Source organism: Gorilla gorilla, chromosome 2 (genome assembly GCF_029281585.2).
Source record: "Gorilla gorilla gorilla isolate KB3781 chromosome 2, NHGRI_mGorGor1-v2.1_pri, whole genome shotgun sequence".
Classification (NCBI taxonomy): Eukaryota; Metazoa; Chordata; class Mammalia; order Primates; family Hominidae; genus Gorilla; species Gorilla gorilla.
Genome location: NC_086017.1, coordinates 148193498 through 148213461, shown reverse-complemented (window position 1 = coordinate 148213461; position 19964 = coordinate 148193498). Strand labels below are relative to the sequence as shown.

General features: G+C 43.6%; 1 long non-coding RNA gene across 1 annotated transcript; it reads right to left on the bottom strand.

Moving 5' to 3' along the window:
- Positions 1–2845: 2845 nt before the first annotated feature.
- On the bottom strand, positions 2846–19026 carry LOC129532502 (uncharacterized). Its single transcript, XR_010132935.1, has 4 exons — positions 18578–19026; positions 15501–15622; positions 5014–5131; positions 2846–4739 (listed from the first exon to the last, which is right to left on the bottom strand). It is a non-coding gene; the product is annotated as an uncharacterized lncRNA (long non-coding RNA).
- Positions 19027–19964: the final 938 nt, after the last annotated feature.

Here is a 19964-nt window from a genome sequence, read left to right as displayed (position 1 = left end):
GTGCCCTGCACGACGGACATTTGTTATTTTGCCGGAGAGGACGCTAAGGCTCCGCTGGGACCCAACCAAATCAACCGTAGCCTGCAGTTGACCAACCAAGACCTACATTGACACCTAGTGGCGTCTTCGGAAACTACAGCTGGCTCCGGAGGGCTCTGCCAAAGCCGCGTTCGGAGACACCAAACAATGCCACTGACGCTGCTGTCTGCAAGTATCCGGGAAGAGGACGGAGTGGGAAACAAATTTTTGTTTTCACCAGCTCTTTGGTGATAGACAAACCAACAATTCGTGTTCAAATATATTAACTTAGCAAAGAGAAGGAGAAATTGAAATCATAGCTCTTTCATCCATATCAGGATAAAGCCAGGTCATGAAGAAAAGGAAAAGAGGAATAGATAGCATAGATATACAAAATATATAGATGCACAAATTTTTCAAGCAGTGTAGGGTGTACATAATATAACTGTTTTATTGTTCCATTATACAGTTTTACCTTTATTTGGAATCTCCAATCCTCATAATGGCAGAAAATTAGTCATGGTCATTTCCGGGTAAATTCAGGCATTTTTATATGTAAGTTTAGTTAATTAACAAGTGTTCTTTTTCTTACCCTGGCCCTAGGCTTAGAGATCTACCTCATATCTCAGTCTCAGGGAGAGGTGTCTGCTCCCCAGACCTCCAAGTGGAAGTTTGTTGCTGACACTTCTGCACCTGAGTCCCCAAACTTTATCTGGAGAATTCGATAATACCCTCCCATACTTCTTTACATCTAATCGCCAGAGGAGGACACAGGGATATCCCTTCTTGGAGACCATGACTGCTTTTCTCATTATTTCCTCCCCATTTCACCTCTTCCCTCAACTCAGCTTTATCTAATCCGGGGTTGGGAAGAGGGGGAAAAAAACTGATTGAGCCAATATACAGTTTGCTCAGTTTTTTTTTCTATCTTATATCTGGGTTGAGAACTTTTATCTTAAAACTCAAGAATTTGGCATATTCTTCACTGATTCCACTGTGACAGCTTCCATAACCAATGGATATCTTGCATCTACTTCCCCAAATGGTGGTTGGAGGAGGAATCCAGAGAAAAGGGAGTGTGGGATGGGAGGACCATAACTGGTGAAACCTCACATATTATCCCAGCTATGAGAGACAGAGGATGTGAAGGACACAAACCAAATATTAACAGAGTTCACACCCAGGGCATAAGACTAAGAGAAAGAAGGGAGAAGCTTTTGGTTTTACATCTTTCCATATTGCTTACATTGTTTTTACAATAAACATGTATTTTTTTGGAAATGGATTTAATTAGTCTAAAGATTAGAGGTTAAGGCTGGATGCAATGGCTCACATCTGTAATCCCAGCACTTTGGAAGGCTAAGGTGGAAGGATTGCTTGAGCCCAGGAGTTTGAGACCAGCCTGGGCAATATAGTGAGATCCCACCCCTACAATAAATTTAAAAATTAGACAGGCATGGTGGTGCGCACCTGTAGTCCCAGCTACCTGGAGGCTGAGCTGGGAGGTCAAGGCTGAAGTGAGCCGTGATTGTGCCACTATAGTTCAGCCTGCAGCCTGACAGATCAAGACCCTGTCTCAAGAAAAAAAAAATATTAGAGGTTGGGAGATTAACCACATCTTATTTCCCCTCCTCTTCTTGCAATCATAGCCTGTGAAAGCTGTGCCACAGAACAGCAAGTAGAGTGTGTCCCAGGAGATGAGGCACTGCTGTCTCCACACTCGTCACCCTGTCCCCATCATTGCCTCTTCTAGAAGACTGGAGTCAGCAGGGCCCCAGTCATGGAGCCAGGTTCCAGGGCTTGGGAAATCCTGAAATAAGTGCCTGCCATGTGCTGTGCCATGTGTCTGTGCCCTAAATAACAAGTGTCTTGTGATCATCTGAAGCTGCCTGAGGACCAGAAGCAGCAGAAAGTCTTTTCTTTCTTTCTTTCTTTTTTTTTAATTTAATGGAAGAAAAGGCCAGCTTAATAACTTTAATGGAGAAAGAAGGAAGCAGTAGAAATTTGTGGAGACTCCAATCACATGTCCTCCACTCTACTACCCTGGGCCCAAAATAAGGGAGGAGACACTCAGAGCCAGGTGTTTCCCTTGATGGGAATGTGATCAGGTGTGACATGGGCTCACAGCCTCACTGAGGCTGGATCTTTTTTTTTCTGTTCCCTCTGAGTCATGGTAGTGTTCAGAAGGAATTATTTGGGTATTTTGTTACTTTACTTACTTTACCCCATCACAATCAGTGCACTTTCCTGAAGTGGAATTTTATTTTGATTATGGAAATTTTCAACCATTACCTCTGCAAACATTTCATTTTCATTCCCCTGTTCTCACTATTTTTCTTATTCAGAAACTCTTCTTGGATGTGTGTCGGAATTCCTCAATCTATCTCCCATGGCTCTCAACTTTTTATTCATATTTTCCATTTCTTCATCTTTTGGTGCTATGTTTTATGTACATTTTCTCTCTATCTCTCTCTTTGAAACAGGGCTGGGTGCGATGGCTCATGCCTGTGGTCCCAGCAATTTGGGAGGCTGAGGCAGGCAGATCACCTGAGGTCAGGAGTTCGAGACCAGCCTGATCAACATGGAGAAACCCCGTCCCTACTAAAAATACAAAATTAGCCATGCATGGTGGCAGATGCCTGTAATCCCAGCTGCTCAGGAGGCTGAGGCAGGAGAATCACTTGAACCCGGGAGGCAGAGGTTGCGGTGAGCTGAGATTGCACCACTGCACTCCAGCCTGGGCGACAAGAGTGAAACTCCATCTCAAAAAAAAAAAAAAAAAGGAAAGAAAGAAACAGTCTTACTCTGTTACTCTGTCACCCAGGCTGGAGTGCTGTGGTACGATCATAGCTTATTGCAACTTCAAACTCCTGGGCCCAAGCAAATCCTCTCACTTCAGCCTCCCAAGTAGCTGGGACTACAGGTACATGTCATCATTCAGCTAATTTTTTTTTTATTTTTAAGAGATGGGATGTCACTATGTTGCTCAGGCTGGTCTCAAACTTCTGGCCTTTCAATGCACTGTGAGCCCATTACAGACAGGCGCCAATGCGCCCACCATTTCTATCTTTTAATTCACTTATCTTTCACCAGCTATTTTCACCGGTTGTCTATCCTGCCTGTTGCAGTCTTTTTTTTATTTCCAATAGCAATATATTTCATGACTGCCTATTTTTGTTTAATAATATCCTGCTCTCATTGCAAGGACACCGTTCTCTCCTTACCATTTCAGTATGTAACATAATGTTAACCTTAAAACTAATTTTTTTAAGACAGGGTATCACTCTGTCTCCCAGGATGGAGTGCAGTGGTGTGATTACAGCTTATTGTAGCCTCGACCTCCCGGGCTTGGGTGATCCTCCCCACTCAGCCACCCGAGTAGCTAGGACTATAGGTGAATGTCACCACACCTGGCTAATTTTTTAATTTTTTGTAGAGATGAGGTTCTGCCATGTCGCCCAGGCTGGTCTCGAATTCGTGGGCTCAAGCAATCCATCTGCCTCAGCTTCCAGAACTGCTAGGATTACAGGTGTGGGCCACCACACCCAGACTAAAAGTCATTTAAAAATCATGCCTGCCACCTTTTGAAAGCATATGAAAAGGACTGAGTTGTTGGACATTTCCAAGGACGTGTGAAGAGGATGTCTTTGAAGAGAGCTGTTGAAGCCCTCTGAGTCTCATGGCCCCAGGGAAAGGGTGGAATGGAGCAGATGACCTCTTAGCCCCAAGCTTAGGGTCCCATGCAGACAGCTTGGTTTGTGTCCCTGCCACTAAGGAAGAAAGAAGGTGGGAGCCTGGCTCACCTTGAGGAAGCCAAACAGCCTGCAATGCAGAGTGGAAGGCGGCGTCTAGGAAAACCAGAGGCTAAGGAATAAAGCTTTAAAAAAAATGTGTTGCCTACCTCACAGGAGTGACAGTCTTAGTTTCAGCAGGGATGCCTACAAAAAATTCACAAAAGTGCCCATAGGAGAAAGAATCAGCTTTAAACCTCAACAGGGCCCAGAGAGCCAAAACCAGCCTTCAACTGTTCCAATCAAGTAAGACCTTCCTGAGCCCAGTTCCCTTCTTCCTTTGTTTTTTCTTTTAATTTTTATGGATACATAGTAGGTGTATATATTTATGGGGTACATGAGATGTTTTGATACAAGCATACAATGTGTAATAACCACATCAGGGTCGATGGGGTTTCCATCACCTCAAGCATGTATCATTTCTTTGTGTTATGAACATTCCAATTATACTCTTTTGGTTATTTTAAAATATTCAATAAATTATTGTTGACTTGTAGTCACCTCATTGTGCTATCACATACTAGATCTTATTAATTCTATCTGACTCTATTTTTGTACCCATTAAGCATCCCCACTTTTCCTCACTGCCCTCCTCAGCCTCTGGTAACCATCCTTCTATGCTCTATCTTCATGACTTCAATTGTTTTAATTTTTAGTCCCCACAGACGAGTGAGAACATGCAAAGTTTGTCTTTCTGCGCCTGGCTTCTTTCACTTAACATAATGACCTCCAATTCCATCCATGTTGTTGCAAATGACAGGCTGTCACTCATTTTTATGGTTGATAGTACTCCATTGTGTGTATGTGCCACATTTTCTTTATCCATTTGTCTGTTGATGGACACTCAGGTTGCTTCTGAATCTTGGCTGTTGTGAACAGTGCTGCAATCCCTCTCCCCTTCTGGAACTCCAATCCCAGGTGGGTGCACAACTGCAACAGATAAAGGAGGAGGAGGAAAAAAAGAGAAGCTGACCACACCCCTCCCTGAAGTAAGAAAGCTCCTTACTAGAGACCAAAGAGGCTTTATCTTTTACAAGAGTTTAAAGTGGGCCAGGTGCGGTGGCTCATGCCTGTAATCCTAGCACGTTGGGAGGCTGAGGCAGGTGGGTCACCTGCGCTCAGGAGCTCAAGACCAGCCTAGGCAACATGGCAAAACCCTGTCTCTACAAGAAATACAAAATTTAGCTAGTGCAGTGGCACGTACCTGTAGTACCAACTGTGGGAAGGTTGAGGCAGGATAAATCACTTGAGCCCAGGAGGTCAAGGCTGCAGTGAGTCGTGATCCTGCCACAGCACTCCAGTCTGGGCAACAGAGTAAGATCCTGTCTCAAAAAAAAAAAAAAAAAAAAAAAGTTCAGACTATTTTCCTATCTGGGAATAGACTATTTTAACGTGAATTGAAACCATGGTTTCATGTGACTACCAAGTATTTTATTACCCAGGAATGATCAGAAAGTCACCCATTGGTAGAGGAAATACTGACCCCAACTAGACAAATTTTAAGGGAGGATGAGAGACTTTCTGTGAGACTAATTATCATCCTTTCAAATGGTTCATAATTTCCACCTCTCCTGTTATTAATTTTGCTTCTTAAGCCTGAGAAGTATGCCTCATGATAAATTTTGACATGTCCTTTGCAATTTTTGTTTTATAGCTCATTCTGCGTGGGAATTCTTTTTTGATGGACAGGCTCTTCCACGTTAGGTGCTTTTGCGGTTGCCTGAGCCCATTCTTCCTGATTTGCACACCCAGGAGCAGGTCTCATGTTATAGAGTTTGGGGTGTTGGTTCTCAGCCAAAAATATTTCTGATGCAGCACCCATGTGCAGCACCAGCCTGGTTCTCATGTTTACATCAGTGCCCTTTTCTTCCTGCACCATGAGCAAGCAGCACATTTCTGGAGTGTTTTCAGCCCCAGCTACATGGAGGGAGCATGGGTCGGGTCTCCTGCCAAGCATAGGCATGTTCATCCCCATTCTCACATAAGCTTTAAAGCCAGCCTATGTATACCCAACTCCTTCTACCCCTGGGCTACTCTTCACCAGCTTATCCTGTAGGTTTACTCTTCATTCTTGGTACAGAGAGAGAGAGAAAGAAAGAGTATGTGTGTGTCCCCATCATTCCTCCAGGTTTGGAGGCGGTTACAGAGAGGGTCTGATGTGTGCTCACTCCACCATCTTGAGCAGATGTCTTCCAGTCATGTCTTAGACACTATTGAGCAAGATGTAGGCCCCAGCCACAGGACATCTCAGCCTTCCAACAGAGTGGACAAGCCCATTTCCAAAGTGGCAACATCTTCACTCAGTGATGGGAGGAATTTGTTTATTAGTGGCTTTGGCAGGAATCCCTCCCTCTTTCGCCTGTCTTGCCCAGAAGAGTGGACACCTCTCCAAGAGAGCCGATGTTGGAGAGTCTGGCTCAATATTCTAAGAAGCCACCATGCCAGAGGCCTCCCTAAGCCCTCCTTCTCACCCCAGAGGCTTGAGTGTGGACACAGGACTTTTGGATAAGAATCTCAGGTGTAAATGCTGGTATCACATAGACCAGACTCTCCCTTCTGCCCTAAAGGGCTCAGAAGACTCTGGGCCTCAGCGGTGCTGCTCACAAGCTCCTGCTCTCTCCTATGGCTACACCACCAACCCAGCCTGGCTTGAGCTTCCCAAGCCTGGAAGCTCCAACAGGCAATTCAGGTAAGAGGGGCAAGAAGAGGGGCTGGGCCCAGCTCACTGGGGCAGATGGGGAGTCTACACCCCAGGAGGTAACCTGGATGTTTCAGGAACTGTATTAGTCTGGCATGGAAGCAGCCCATCTAGTGTACCCCACAAGCCTCAGAACCCACAGATCACCCTGTCTGAAAGCAGAACAAGTGGCCAAGCAGCAAGGCTGGATTACAGTCAGTTCCAGTCGGCTGGAATCACTGAGTGCTGACTGTACCCCCGCCACCGCACTAAGAACATTGCACGCTTGTCTCATTTAATCCTCTCCCTATCCTAATGTGGGAAATGTTGTTATTCACTCCATTTTCCAGGTGAGGAATCAAAGCTCAGAGAGGCCAAGGAATTTGTCCAAGGTCACATAACTTTTAAGTGATCGAGTCAGAACATGGGTAGTTTGAGTCTGGAAGCCACACTGCCAGTCCCTCTGCTCCGCTTCCTCTGGCACTGTGGCTCTCCAGAATGTTGAGCTGGTCCCCACTACATCAGCTCTTATGGAGAAGTGTCCATTTTTCTGGGCAGGATGAAAAGGGCTGGTGCTGGGCCCACAGCAGACCAGGGCTGTGGGGAGTAAGGAAGGCCTGCAGTATGGACAGGTAAACAGACCCCCGTCCCCACAGACAGTCAGAGCCCAGTGCCCCTCCACAACCATCTGGTCCAAGCTCCTTGTTCACTGGGACAGAAAATAAGGGTGAGAAAAGTGACAGTGACCTGTCCAAGGTCACACAGCAAGAAACCAGCTACACCAGGACCAAAACGCATCTCTAAACAAGAGCAGCCTCATCCTGATGCTTCGGAACCCACCATCCTTCTGCACAACCCAGAGCTGTTTTCCATTTCTTATTGCCTTTTTGTTTGTCTATGTGTTTGTGATTTTTTGAATGGCAGATGACCACACCCTCCCCAGGAGATTTTTCTTCAAATGATCCGGAGCAAGGCACAGGCATCTGCCCTTTGTAATGCTCCCCAGGTGACTCCAGCATGCTGAGATCCCCTACTCCAGCCAACCTTGACTTGCTCTCCTTGGTGCTTTCCTCCTGCATCCATGCTTTTGGAAGGAGTGGGCTGCCACCCCTCCACTCCTCAGTGGGACACGCAGCTGCCCACTATTAACACAGCTCTCCTACCAAACCCAGGGGCCTCCTCTCTGAGCAGCATAAAATGCTGCCAATCACCTGTGCTGGGATTGCTACTCCTACAGCCTTCCAGACATCCAGCACCCCAAACCCAACACATCCCAACACAAACTCATCATCCTTGCCCCACGGCCCTGGACTCCTCCGTTTCCTTCATTGGGTGCACACACTGAGCACAAGCTACATACACTGTGAGGCCCCTCATGCATGAAGTAGAAAAAGTGTCATTAAAGGTGCATGGAAAGCTTTTTCCTTTCTTTTGTGATCTCTTTCTAGGATTGTCATGGTGGGTTTTTTAATTATTATTTGCTGTTTAATGGTATTCTAAGTGAAAAAAAGTCAAAAAGTTAAAATTGTTAGTACAATCTCTTCACTGCTCATTTTATAGTGTGCAATGACAATTTTAAATGCAAATACCAGAGCATTTAGCTGGTGCAGAATCACCGAAATTGCACAGTTCTTCCTTCACGGCTTGTCCCCAGAGGGTGCCAGAAGAGGCACACCCAAGGCAGACTCATGGAAGTATAGAAAGAGGAAGAGAGGACTGGGCATGATGGCTCACTCCTGTAATCCCAGCACTTTGGGAGGCGAAGGCCAGTGGATCATCTGAGGTCAGGAGTTCGAGACCAGCTTGGCCAACATGGTGAAACACTGTCTCTACTACAAATACAAAAATTAGCCGAGCGTGGTGGCAAGCGCCTATAGCCCCAGCTACTCAGGAGGCTGAGGCAGGAGAATTGCATGAACCCAGGAGGCAGAGGTTGCAGTGAGCCAAAGATCATGCCACTACACTCCAGCCTGGGTGACACAGTGAGACTCTGTCTCAAAAAAAATGAAAAATAAATAAAAGGAAGGAGGAAGGGAGGATTCCCCAGGCACAGGGCCACCCTGTGACACAGCGCACATGCATATGCACACTGCCTGCCTGTGGGTTCCACCTCCCACCAGCCAGCCAGTGCCCCCAATCTCACCTGGGGGTAGGGCCTGGGAAACTCAAGCAGGTGCCTCCACTTCCCACAGACTCACAGCCCCAACCCACAGCATAAGGCTGATCCCCAGGGATCTCTAAACCTCCATGCTGAGATGCACTTGGTACCTGGATAGGGGGTAGGGAGAGGCTCAGACACATCATAGCAATGCCAGCCTGAAGTAAAGATAGCTACCACCATGCCATGCCCCAAGACATCACAAAGTGTGAGCACCCAGCAGTCTCTGAGCCCCCACCTAGGCCCCTGCAGAGGTGGAGAGCAGCAATGGTCCTGGGGTGGAGGCAGGGAAGAGGAGGTCAGTCACACACGGAGCCAGGGGCAGGGGAGCGGGTGGCTGAGAACCCATGCCAAGGAGGCAGTGCAAGGTGGGCCCACATGTCAGCTGAGCCTCCAAGCCCCTGGCACACTGCATTGTCCCATTGGACTTCACTTACAAAACACAAATTCAAAGGTAAAATTAAGAATTTCGAAACAGTAACCACAGAGCACTAAAATCCAAGGGGGCGGGAGCCTTGTGAGCTCAGAGTGCAACTGCACTGGCCACATGCCATGAAGCTGGCCCTGACCACAGGTCTGTCCATGCTCCCTCTGGGAGCCCTCGCCTGGATAGTGGCAGCCACCAGGCTTGTCTCCGTTCCTCAGATCCTCCTTTGCTTTTGGCCCTGCCCTCTAAGCCAAAATTATCTAGACCCAGGACAGACATCAACCCATGAGCTGGCTTAAACAGATTCTCTTTCAAAAGAATTTGAACCAAGGGGCCCAGATCCAGAAACTGGTTACTGGTGGAAACCTGGAGCTGGGAAGGTCACAAAGCTCAGGGGCTGGGTTGGAAGGGGATCAGTGAGGACCTTCTTCCCTGAGAAAGAACAGGGAACAGCATAGCAGTAAGAATGCAGGGCAGCCTGTAATCCCAGCACTGTGGGAGGCTGAGGTGGGCAGATCACTTGAAGCCAGGAGTTCGAGACCAGCCTGGCCAACATGGTGAAACCCGGTCTGTACTAAAAATACAAAAAAATTAGCCAGGCATAGTGGTGCACCTGTAATCCCAGCTACTCAGGAGGCTGAGGCAGGAGAATCGCTTGAACCTGTAACTGTTGAACATGTGTGTTTAGCCAATCCTTTCAGCATAAAGCTCCTACCCCAACCCCTCCTTCTTCAAAGTGCCTGTCTCTGGTCTTGGCCAGAGGCAGGCTTTCCAGCCTGTGGGATGGCCACCTTGCAAGCTGTAACCTTTTATAAGAAATTTAGAAAAGTCCTATTGAAAACTTTTTTTTGAGTCCGAATCTCATTTCTACATGTTGATCCAAAAGATCTCTCCTTTTCTAAATTTATAAATTTTGGCGTTTTTTAAATAAGTTAACAATATGAACTGTAAGGTTTCAGGGCATTTCAAAGTGTGCGTGTGTGTGTGTGTGTGTGTGTGTGTGTATACTTGCATGTGTGTATATGTGTGTATTGATGTATAAGTGTGTTTATATATGTATACATTTATATATGTATGTATTTATGTATGAGTGTGAATGTGTGTGTATGTGTATGTGTGTATATGTATGTGTGTATGTGTGTATATGTATGTGTGTATGTATATGTGTGAGTGTGTTCGTGCTCTGACTGAAGTTAAATACTTAAATACTCTTGGAATTAATGACACTTATTGCCCAGTTTGTCAGCTTTGTACAGGCTTATTATGAAGTTTGAGTTAATTTATTTCTTGAAAGAGAATTTTCTTTTTGATCAATGTTGTGGAAAAAATTTTTTTCAGCAGGACTTTTACTATTAACTTAACGATCCCCATGCAGCAAGAAATGAGGGGGACTGACCACCAGCCAGCAGCCGGAATCCATCAAACTTCAATTCCTAAGCATCAGTGTTATGGGTCCTTCTAGTGCAAGAGTATAATCAGTTTCCCAATTTAATTGTGATATTTTATGTGGCATTGTGTGACTCAAAGTCGCAACTTACAGGGTCATTCCACTCATATTCCCCTTGAGCTATACAACTTCTTCTGACTGATGTATTTGTGTTTCCTAGTTTTTGTTTTCTTCATCTACACAACAGACTAATCAGTAACACCAACATAATACCAACATGTAAATGACTCGGCAGATCCTTTTTTTTTTTTTTTTTTTTGAGACAGAGTCTCACTCTGTCACCCAGGCTGGAGTGCAGTGGCATGATCTTGGCTCACTACAAGCTCTGCCTCCCAGGTTCACGCCTTTCTCCTGCCTCAGCCTCCCGGGTAGCCCACCACCACGCCTGGCTAATTTTTTGTATTTTTAGTAGAGACGGGGTTTCACCGTGTTAACCAGGATGGTCTCGATCTCCTGACCTCGTGATCTGCCCTCATCGGCCTCCCAAAGTGCTGGGATTACAGGCGTGAGCCACCACGCCTGGCTGACAAATCCTCTGTTTTTTCTCCATTTTCTCTTACTACTCGTAGTCTTTTGCTCCTTTTATGTATCATCTTGGACTCATGGCTTTTCCAATCCACCATATGCCCATTGGCTTCAGCCAATACTCTCCTTTTGACATTCAAGTTGCCTCAACTTTGGCCAGCAGAACCCCTTTTAGATGGCTCCTCTGTCCTTTTGACTCTACTAATTTATTCAAACTTTCTTGATTTCTGGCCTTGTTGTTCAGTGTTTAGGTTTTCCTTGAATTTCCAGCTCAAAGTATGGAATATGCCATTCCTCCCAAGACGCTTTTGGTAAGAAGAGCATTAGAGACCAGAATGTGGGTGCCAAAGTGCATTGTGAGGTGACATGGCTCCTGGGCATTTCAATAGATGGAGAGACAAAGGATACGTATTTTTAATTTACTATTTTTGTTCTTTTAAAAGCTTGAATTTATCTTGATTTTTTCAGTCCAGTTCTAACAATAAAGTGTTCCTCATCAAATTATTTTTTTGCTTTTTTCTTTTATTTTTAGCTGACACATAATAATTGTACATATTTACGGGATAGAGTGTTTTTCTTTAGAAATTTTAGTTTTATGAATTCCATTAAGGTATTTTTTGCTTGGTTTGAAACATCAGTGCCATTCTGGTTTTATTTTTTTTTAATTTTTTATTGATAAGTCATAGATGCACATATTTTCGGGGTACATGTGATAATTTAATACATTCACCTCACTGGTAAAGATTAAATCAGTGTAATTGAAATATTCATCACCTACTCAAATTCTTGATTCTGCAATTGTAGTTCCTCTTCTCCTATGCTAAGAAGTCTAGATTTCTAACAAAATAAATGATCACTTATTTGTCTGGAAAAATTAGTTCTAAAATAATATTACAACATTAATGCAAAATTTCCAATTATCAAATACAGCTCAACTTTTCTAATAGTTCTTTTTTGTTTATTTTTAGACGGCATTCCACTAAGGATTTGCTAAAAATCTCTTTGCTCTAAACTCATTCATAACCTCTGACTCTTTGGCTCTGTATAGAGCTTTGGCTCATCTGTTCTCCTTTGTTTGCAGTTTGAGAGCCCTGGCATCAGAACAGCTGACAGACCAAAGCTCTAGAGGGGGCTGACTGGCAGCCACCAGGAAACAGGGGATCCTCCCTACCGTGAGGTGATAGAGGAGCCTCCAGCAGCGCAGTGGCCAATATTCTGCATGACGATTGTGTTTCTCCATCTACAATGGTTTAATACATGGGTATAATCCAGATTGGCACACATGATTTCTGGCTGAATTAGCCAGTTTTGCCCCTGACATTTTATCTATCAAACCCATGTTACTTTCACAGGTTTAGGAGTTTGTTTGTTTTTTTCTTTTTCTTTTTAATTCTGTTCTTATCTTCCAAGCTTTTAATTTATCTTGCTCCTTTTTATGAGCTATAGGCTCTCCCTCCTTTTATAATATTCTATACCCCCTTACCAACCTAATATATCAGGTATGTGTTATTACATCAAGATTTTCAGTGAAAAATCAAAATGGTTCTCCCAATCAGCAGTTTCTTGACCCAGAACCAAAGTTTTTTATTTTCTCACAGGAGGATCAGATTCTTTATGATTAGCCAAGAATAGTAGCTATAAATGCAGTATCTTAAGATTTTGGCCCGAACTCTCTTTTGACTTATGAATAAAAATGTAGACTTTGCTTCATATATATTGCTGTCATCCTTATTTTAATTACAGACCAATAGAGTGTAGATTTCCAAATTCTCAGAAGTCTTTGGAAAACACAATTACCAACTACCTTAACTCTATAGAAAATTCAAACTTCCCAAAGTGAAATGAAAATGCCATAACAATACAACCAGATATACTTCAATAAAGTTTAAATTAAAAATACATAAGCATCCCTAACTCATTTTATGAGGCCAGCATCATCCTGATACCAAAGCCAGGCAGAGACACAATAAAAAGAAAAGAGAGAATTTTAGACCAATATCCCTGATGATTATCAATGCAAAAATCCTCAGTAAAATACTGGCAAACCGAATCCAGCAGCACATCAAAAAGCTTATCCACCATGATCAAGTGGGCTTCATCCCTGGGATGCAAGGCTGGTTCAACATACGCAAATCAATAAACGTAATCCAGCATGTAAACAGAACGAAAGACAAAAACCACATGATTATCTCAATACATGCAGAAAAGGCCTTTGACAAAATTCAACAACCCTTCATGCTAAAAATTCTCAATAAATTAGGTATTGATGGGATGTATCTCAAAATCATAAGAGCTATTTATGACAAACCCACACCCAATATCATACTGAATGGGCAAAAACTGGAAGCATTCCCTCTGAAAACTGGCACAAGACAGGGATGCCCTCTCTCACCACTCCTATTCAACATAGTGTTGAAAGTTCTGGCCAGGGCAATCAGGCAGGAGAAAGAAATAAACGGTATTCAATTAGGAAAAGAGGAAGTCAAATTGTCCCTGTTTGCAGATGACAGGATTGTATATCTAGAAAACCCCATTGTCTCAGCCCAAAATCTCCTTAAGCTGATAAGCAACTTCAGCAAAGTCTCAGGATACAAAATCAATGTGCAAAAATCACAGTCATTCTTATACACCAATAACAGACAAACAGGGAGCCAAATCATGAGTGAACTCCCATTCACCATTGCTTCAAAGAGAATAAAATACCTAGGAATCCAACTTACAAGGGATGTGAAGGACCTCTTCAAGGAGAGCTACAAACCACTGCTCAGTGAAATAAAAGAGGACACAAACAAACGGAAGAACATTCCATGCTCATGGATAGGAAGAATCAATATCATGAAAATGGCCATACTACCCAAGGTAATTTATAGATTCAATGCCACCCCATCAAGCTACCAACAACTTTCTTCACAGAACTGGAAAAAACTACTTTAAAGTTCATATGGAATCAAAAAAAAGCCCGCATCACCAAGTCAATCCTAAGCCAAAAGAACAAAGCTGGAGGCATCACTATTCAAACTATACTACAAGGCTACAGTAACCGAAACAGCATGGTACTGGTACCAAAACAGAGATATAGACCAAGGAACAGAACAGAGCCCTCAGAAATAATATCACACATCTATAACCATCTGATCTTTGACAAACCTGACAAAAACAAGAAATGGGGAAAGGATTCCCTATTTAATAAATGGTGCTGGGAAAACTGGCTAGCCATATGTAGAAAGCTGAAACTGGATCCCTTCCTTACACCTTATACAAAAATTAATTCAAGACGGATTAAAGACTTAAATGTTAGACCTAAAAGCATAAAAACCCTAGAAGAAAACCTAGGCAATACCATTCAGGACATAGGCATGGGCAAGGACTTCATGTCTAAAACACCAAAAGCAATGGCAACATAAGCCAAAATTGACAAATGGGATATAATTAACCTAAAGAGCTTCTGCACAGCAAAAGAAACTACCATCAGAGTGAACAGGCAGCCTACAGACTGGGAGAAAATTTTTGCAATCTACTCATCTGACAAAGGGCTAATATCCAGAATCTACAAATAACTCAAACAAATTTACAAGAAAAAAACAAATAACCCCATCAAAAAGTGGGCAAAGGATATGAACAGACACTTCTCAAAAGAAGACATTTATGCAGCCAACAGACACGTGAAAAAATGCTCATCATCACTGGTCATCAGAGAAATGCAAATCAAAACCACAATGAGATACCATCTCATACCAGTTAGAATGGTGATCATTAAAAAGTCAGGAAACAACAGGTGCTGGAGAGGATGTGGAGAAATAGGAACACTTTTACACTGTTGGTGGGAGTGTAAACTAGTTCAACCATTGTGGAAGACAGTGTGGCGATTCCTCAAGGATCTAGAACTAAAGATACCATTTGACTCAGCAATCCCATTACTGGGTATATACCCAAAAGATTATAAATCATGCTGCTATAAAGACACATGCACACGTATGTTTATTCTGGCACTATTCACAATAGCAAAGACTTGGAACCAACCCAAATGTCCATCAATGATAGACTGGATTAAGAAAATGTGGCACATATACACCATGGAATACTATGCAGCCATAAAAAAGGATGAGTTCATGTCCTTTGTAGCGACATGGATGAAGCTGGAAACCATCATTCTCAGCAAGCTATCACAAGGACAAAAAACCAAACACCACATGTTCTCACTCATAGGTGGGAATTGAACAATGAGAACACTTGGACACAGAAGGGGAACATCACACACCAGGGCCTGTTGTGGGGTGGGGGGAGGGGGGAGGGATAGCTTTAGGAGATATACCTAATGTTAAATGACGAGTTAGTGGGTGCAGCACATCAACATGGCACATGTATACATATGTAACAAACCTGCACGTTGTGCACATGTACCCTAGAACTTAAAGTACAATGAAAAAAAGAAAAAGAAAAAAAAAATACATAAGCACCTGTAATCCCAGCTACTCTGGAGGCTGAGGCAGGAGAATTGCTTGAACCCAGGAGATGGAGGTTGCAGTGAGTCATGATGGTGCCACCACACTCCAGCCTGTGCAACAGAGAGAGACTCCATCTAAAAAAAAAACACATGAGCAGATATGTCCAATTATATCATGATTTATTTTTTATTGACAGAGAAGTGTATCAGATTATTTCACCTTTAAACCATTCTCAGAAAGTTCAAGTGGAAACTTTTTTACAGAATCATACAATTTTCAGACTACATGGATTCCAATAAAACCAGTTTGTAAAATACACCAGTGTTTACAATTACAGCACACACTTATGCAATAGCTATTTAGTGTTGGTGAAGAAATCCAAATTCTTCCCAAATTTTATGATTTATTCTGAATTATATTATTTGAATTTAAAAGGTGAATTGACATATCACCTGTTTCAATTATCAAGTTTTTAATTCCTTTCTGAAGTTTTAAATAGCATTTAATTTAAAAATCCCAATTTTGGAAATGTTTTAGGTGGCAAAAGAGTTTTTAAATGAGTCATTAGCCAAAGAAAAGAGTGGGCCCCACTTTCTCATACCCTCTGCCACAATCAACACCACGCACATCTCTGGAAGCTGGGCTTTTTGTTTTTAAGCAACATGATGAGACTCACACCTCATGACCAAGTTTTTATCAGTTCTTTAACCTGAGGCTTGCCTTTGTCAACCCAAAGTTGCAACAGAGCGAGATGTTACTTAATGTTACTTGTATTTAAATTTCAGCATCTATTTGCTGCCATCAGCTAAACTGAAACTCTTCATTTAAAACACAGGCAGTGGCTCACGCCTGCAATCCCAGCACTTTGGGAGGCCGAGGCGGGCAGATCACTTGAAGCCAGGAGTTCCAGACCAGCCTGGGCAACACTGTGAAACGCCGTCTCTACTAAAAATACAAAAACTAGCCAGGTGTGGTGGCAGGTGCCTGTAATCCCAGCTACTTGGGAGGCTGAGGCAGGAGAAACGCTTGAACCCGGGAGATGGGAGGTTGCAGTGAGCTAAGATCGCGCCACTGCACTCCAGCCTGGGTGACAGAGCAAGACCCCTGTCTAAAAACAAAAACAAAAACAAAAACACACAGTAAGCGTTCCACCTCACTGGCCCTCCATAATCTAAGCCTGATCTGGGGTGAGGCCAAGAAAAGGGGAAAACTATTCCATTTTGATCTATTTCCAGTTGCAAGACTCAAAAGTTCAAGTGAGGCAGGGCGCAGTGGCTCATGCCTGTAATCCCAGCACTTTGGGAGGCTGAGGCAGGCGGATCACCTGAGGTCAGGAGTTCAAGACCAGCATGGCCAACACGGCGAAACCCTGTCTCTACTAAAAATACAAAAATTAGCTGGGCATGGTGCCAGGTGCCTGTAATCCCAGCTACCCAGGAGGCTGAGACAGTAGAATCGCTTGAAGCCGGGAAGCAGAGGTTGCAGTGAGCCAAGATAGCACCACTGTACTCCAGCCTGGTTGACAGAGCAAGACTCCATCTCAAAAAAAAAAAAAAAAGTTCAAGTGAGACAGTGAGCAGTTAATGTCAATGAAATGATTTCACCTGGGAAAGCTTGTCCTCGTGATTGATGCAGGTGGGATGACATCAGAGGGGCCTACTTTCTGGGCTGTGATCTCCTAGGGCCAGAAACTCAAGATGATGTTTTGTAGGCCTAATCTTATACTAAGGCAATTTCATAGAAGACTGGCTGGCATCTCCAGGAAATTTGGAGGCATGTGGCCACTTTCTAGAGGAGCTGTTTTAAGTACAGAGGCAAAATTTAGAAGTTACTGAGGTTTGTTCAGACACTCATTTCTCCAAACGCCAGGATGGTTTTTTTGTTTGTTTGTTTGAGACGGAGTCTCGCTTTGTTGACCAGGCTGGAGTGCAATGGCGGGATCTCAGTTCACTGCAACCTCTGCCTCCCGGGTTCAAGGGATTCTCCTGCCTCAGTCTCCCGAGTAGCTGGGATTACAGGCGCCTGCCACTACATCCGGCTGATTTTTGTATTTTTAGTAGAGACGGGGTTTCACCATGTTAGTCAGGCTGATCTCGAACTCCTGACCTAAGGTGATCCACCCGCCTCGGCCTCCCAAAGTGCTGGAATTACAGGCGTGAGCCACCGCGCCCGGCCACCAGGGTTTTTTTTTGTTTTTGTTTTTTTGTTTTTGGGGGTTGTTTTTTAACGTAGTTGTTGTTGGTTTAATTTTCTCAATGAGGTCCAGTGAAGGAACCAGGAACCTGTACCTCCTCCACAATATGAGGATTTATACTTTTGCTTTGGAGATGTTTGCAGGCACCTGAGAAGGCTCCTTGCTCAGTTCTTCCTCTAAGGTCCTCCTTAGTGGGGTTTTACAACCTGATCTTGCAACCTCTCACTGGGGGAGACAAGAAAGGTCCGTGTTTTCCTTTTGTGAGCCTCATTCTCCCACCTCTGGCAAGGATACGTTTTTCCAGGTTTTGTTGTTGTTGCTGAAGAAACTGGGAGTCCCAGGAGCCAGAAGAGAAAGCTGTAATTTGGGGCCAACTCTAGTGTTCCAGTTCCAAACTTCACAGGCTGGGCAGCACGCTGGTTTAGCATGAGCAAGCAGCAGGCAGGCTCCTCCCTACTGATCTGTGCGGGGGCTGAGGAACACTCCTGGAAAGTCAGTCTAGTAAAGGGATCCTACAAATAGGTCACACAGAAGGAAAACAAAAAGACATCCAAAAAAAGTCTATTTCCGAGAGGTAGGGAATGGCAGCATGGTGGAAAGATCGACAGACAGGAGAGTGAGAGAGGCCAAGGTCCCAGAAAAGAGGGAGAGCCGTGGGTACAGCGTGAAGCCCCAAACCATGAGCTCGGGACAGATACAGACACAGAGCGAGGAGAAGGTGGCTGCTAAATTCTAACTCCACCAGTGACAGTGGAGGTTTGTTAAGGACCAAGCCCGTGGAAACTGTGTAACTGAGTTATTATTCTAGGAAACCGACCTGAGCTTTCCTTTCTTCATCCCGGAAGCCCAGGGAGTTTCATTGCGAGTGGGAACAGAAAACATTTTCAGCACTGACCACAAGGTGGCGCCAGACGCCCGTGGATGTAATGGGTCTTCCCCTCCTGGTGAGCTCCGAAGCTGGCCATGGGATCAAGTCCTCCAGATTGAAAGGAAACCAAGAGGTCTGCAGTCCCGGAAAGTTACTCAAGCCTAAGGATAATATACGGCACAAGGAAAATAATAAAAAACATCTTTACTAAAGAGACGGGGAGGGTTGGCCCAGAGACTAGACCGGCAGAGTCTACAATTCTTCTGTGAAGGGAACTTAAAAGACTTTTCCACCGAACCCCTTGACAGGACAGGGAGAGCCAAGTGGGGAAAGACTGGACGTTAAGGGGCGGAGAGGAGCCTTTAGAGGAGAAAAAATGCCTTCTGACTGATGGATTTACATTTACTGGTATTCCTCATTGACACGATAAACGAGTCGATAAGCCCAACACGATTGAATAACAAGTAGAAATGCATTCTATTAGATTCATCTTCTCTGAGAATGCATTATGGTAGCTTCGCTCTTCTTGGGTGTCATGGACTGATGACTTTTAAAATATATGGTATCAATTGTGCCAGCCAATATTCTCCTTCTGGTGCTTATATTGTCCCAACTTTGGCCAGGAGGAGCCCTGTATAGATTGTTCCTTGTGTAATTTTGAATGACCCTTATTTAATGCTTTGCTTTCTGTCTCAAAAAGGTATAGGTGTTTTAAGATTACCTTGTACCTTTCAACTCCAAACTGACATGGCATCCATTACTGCTCCAAGAAACTTTGGCTCCTTTGGGAGAAAACTAACACTAGAAACCAAAATCTTAGCATTAAGATGCATTGTGGAGGTGACATTTCTCCTGGGCCATTTCAGTGGAAAAAAGTCAAAATATTTTTAATGTAATGTTTCATAAAGACATGACTTCATATTAATATGTTTGATTCAGTTCCAACAGTGCCCTGTTCTTAGTCAAATTTGGGATCCTACAATTAGCCTTCCTTGTCACTAATCCTAAAATCTAGATTCTTATCAAAATATACAAAATATATATTATTTACTTGCTTTATCTGATAATAGTTGCAAAAAAATACACTGTCAATACAAACGGTATAAGTACTCAATAAAGTTTTTGTTTTAGACTACATACACCTACGGATTTGTTGCCAAATTACTTTGTTCTAGAATCTCTCATAATATCTCACACCATGTGGCTATGCAGGGACTTATCTGACAGGTAGTTCTGGGTCCATTGTTTCCATCCACTTTCATTTTGAAAAGGCTGCAATCTGCCCCCAGCCCCCGTTTTCTGCTCTACTTTTTCATTTTACCGTGACTTACAGACTCCCAATATACTAAATAATTCACTGAATAATAATACTTTGTTATTGTGTTATTATTTCTCCCTTACCCCACTGGAGTGT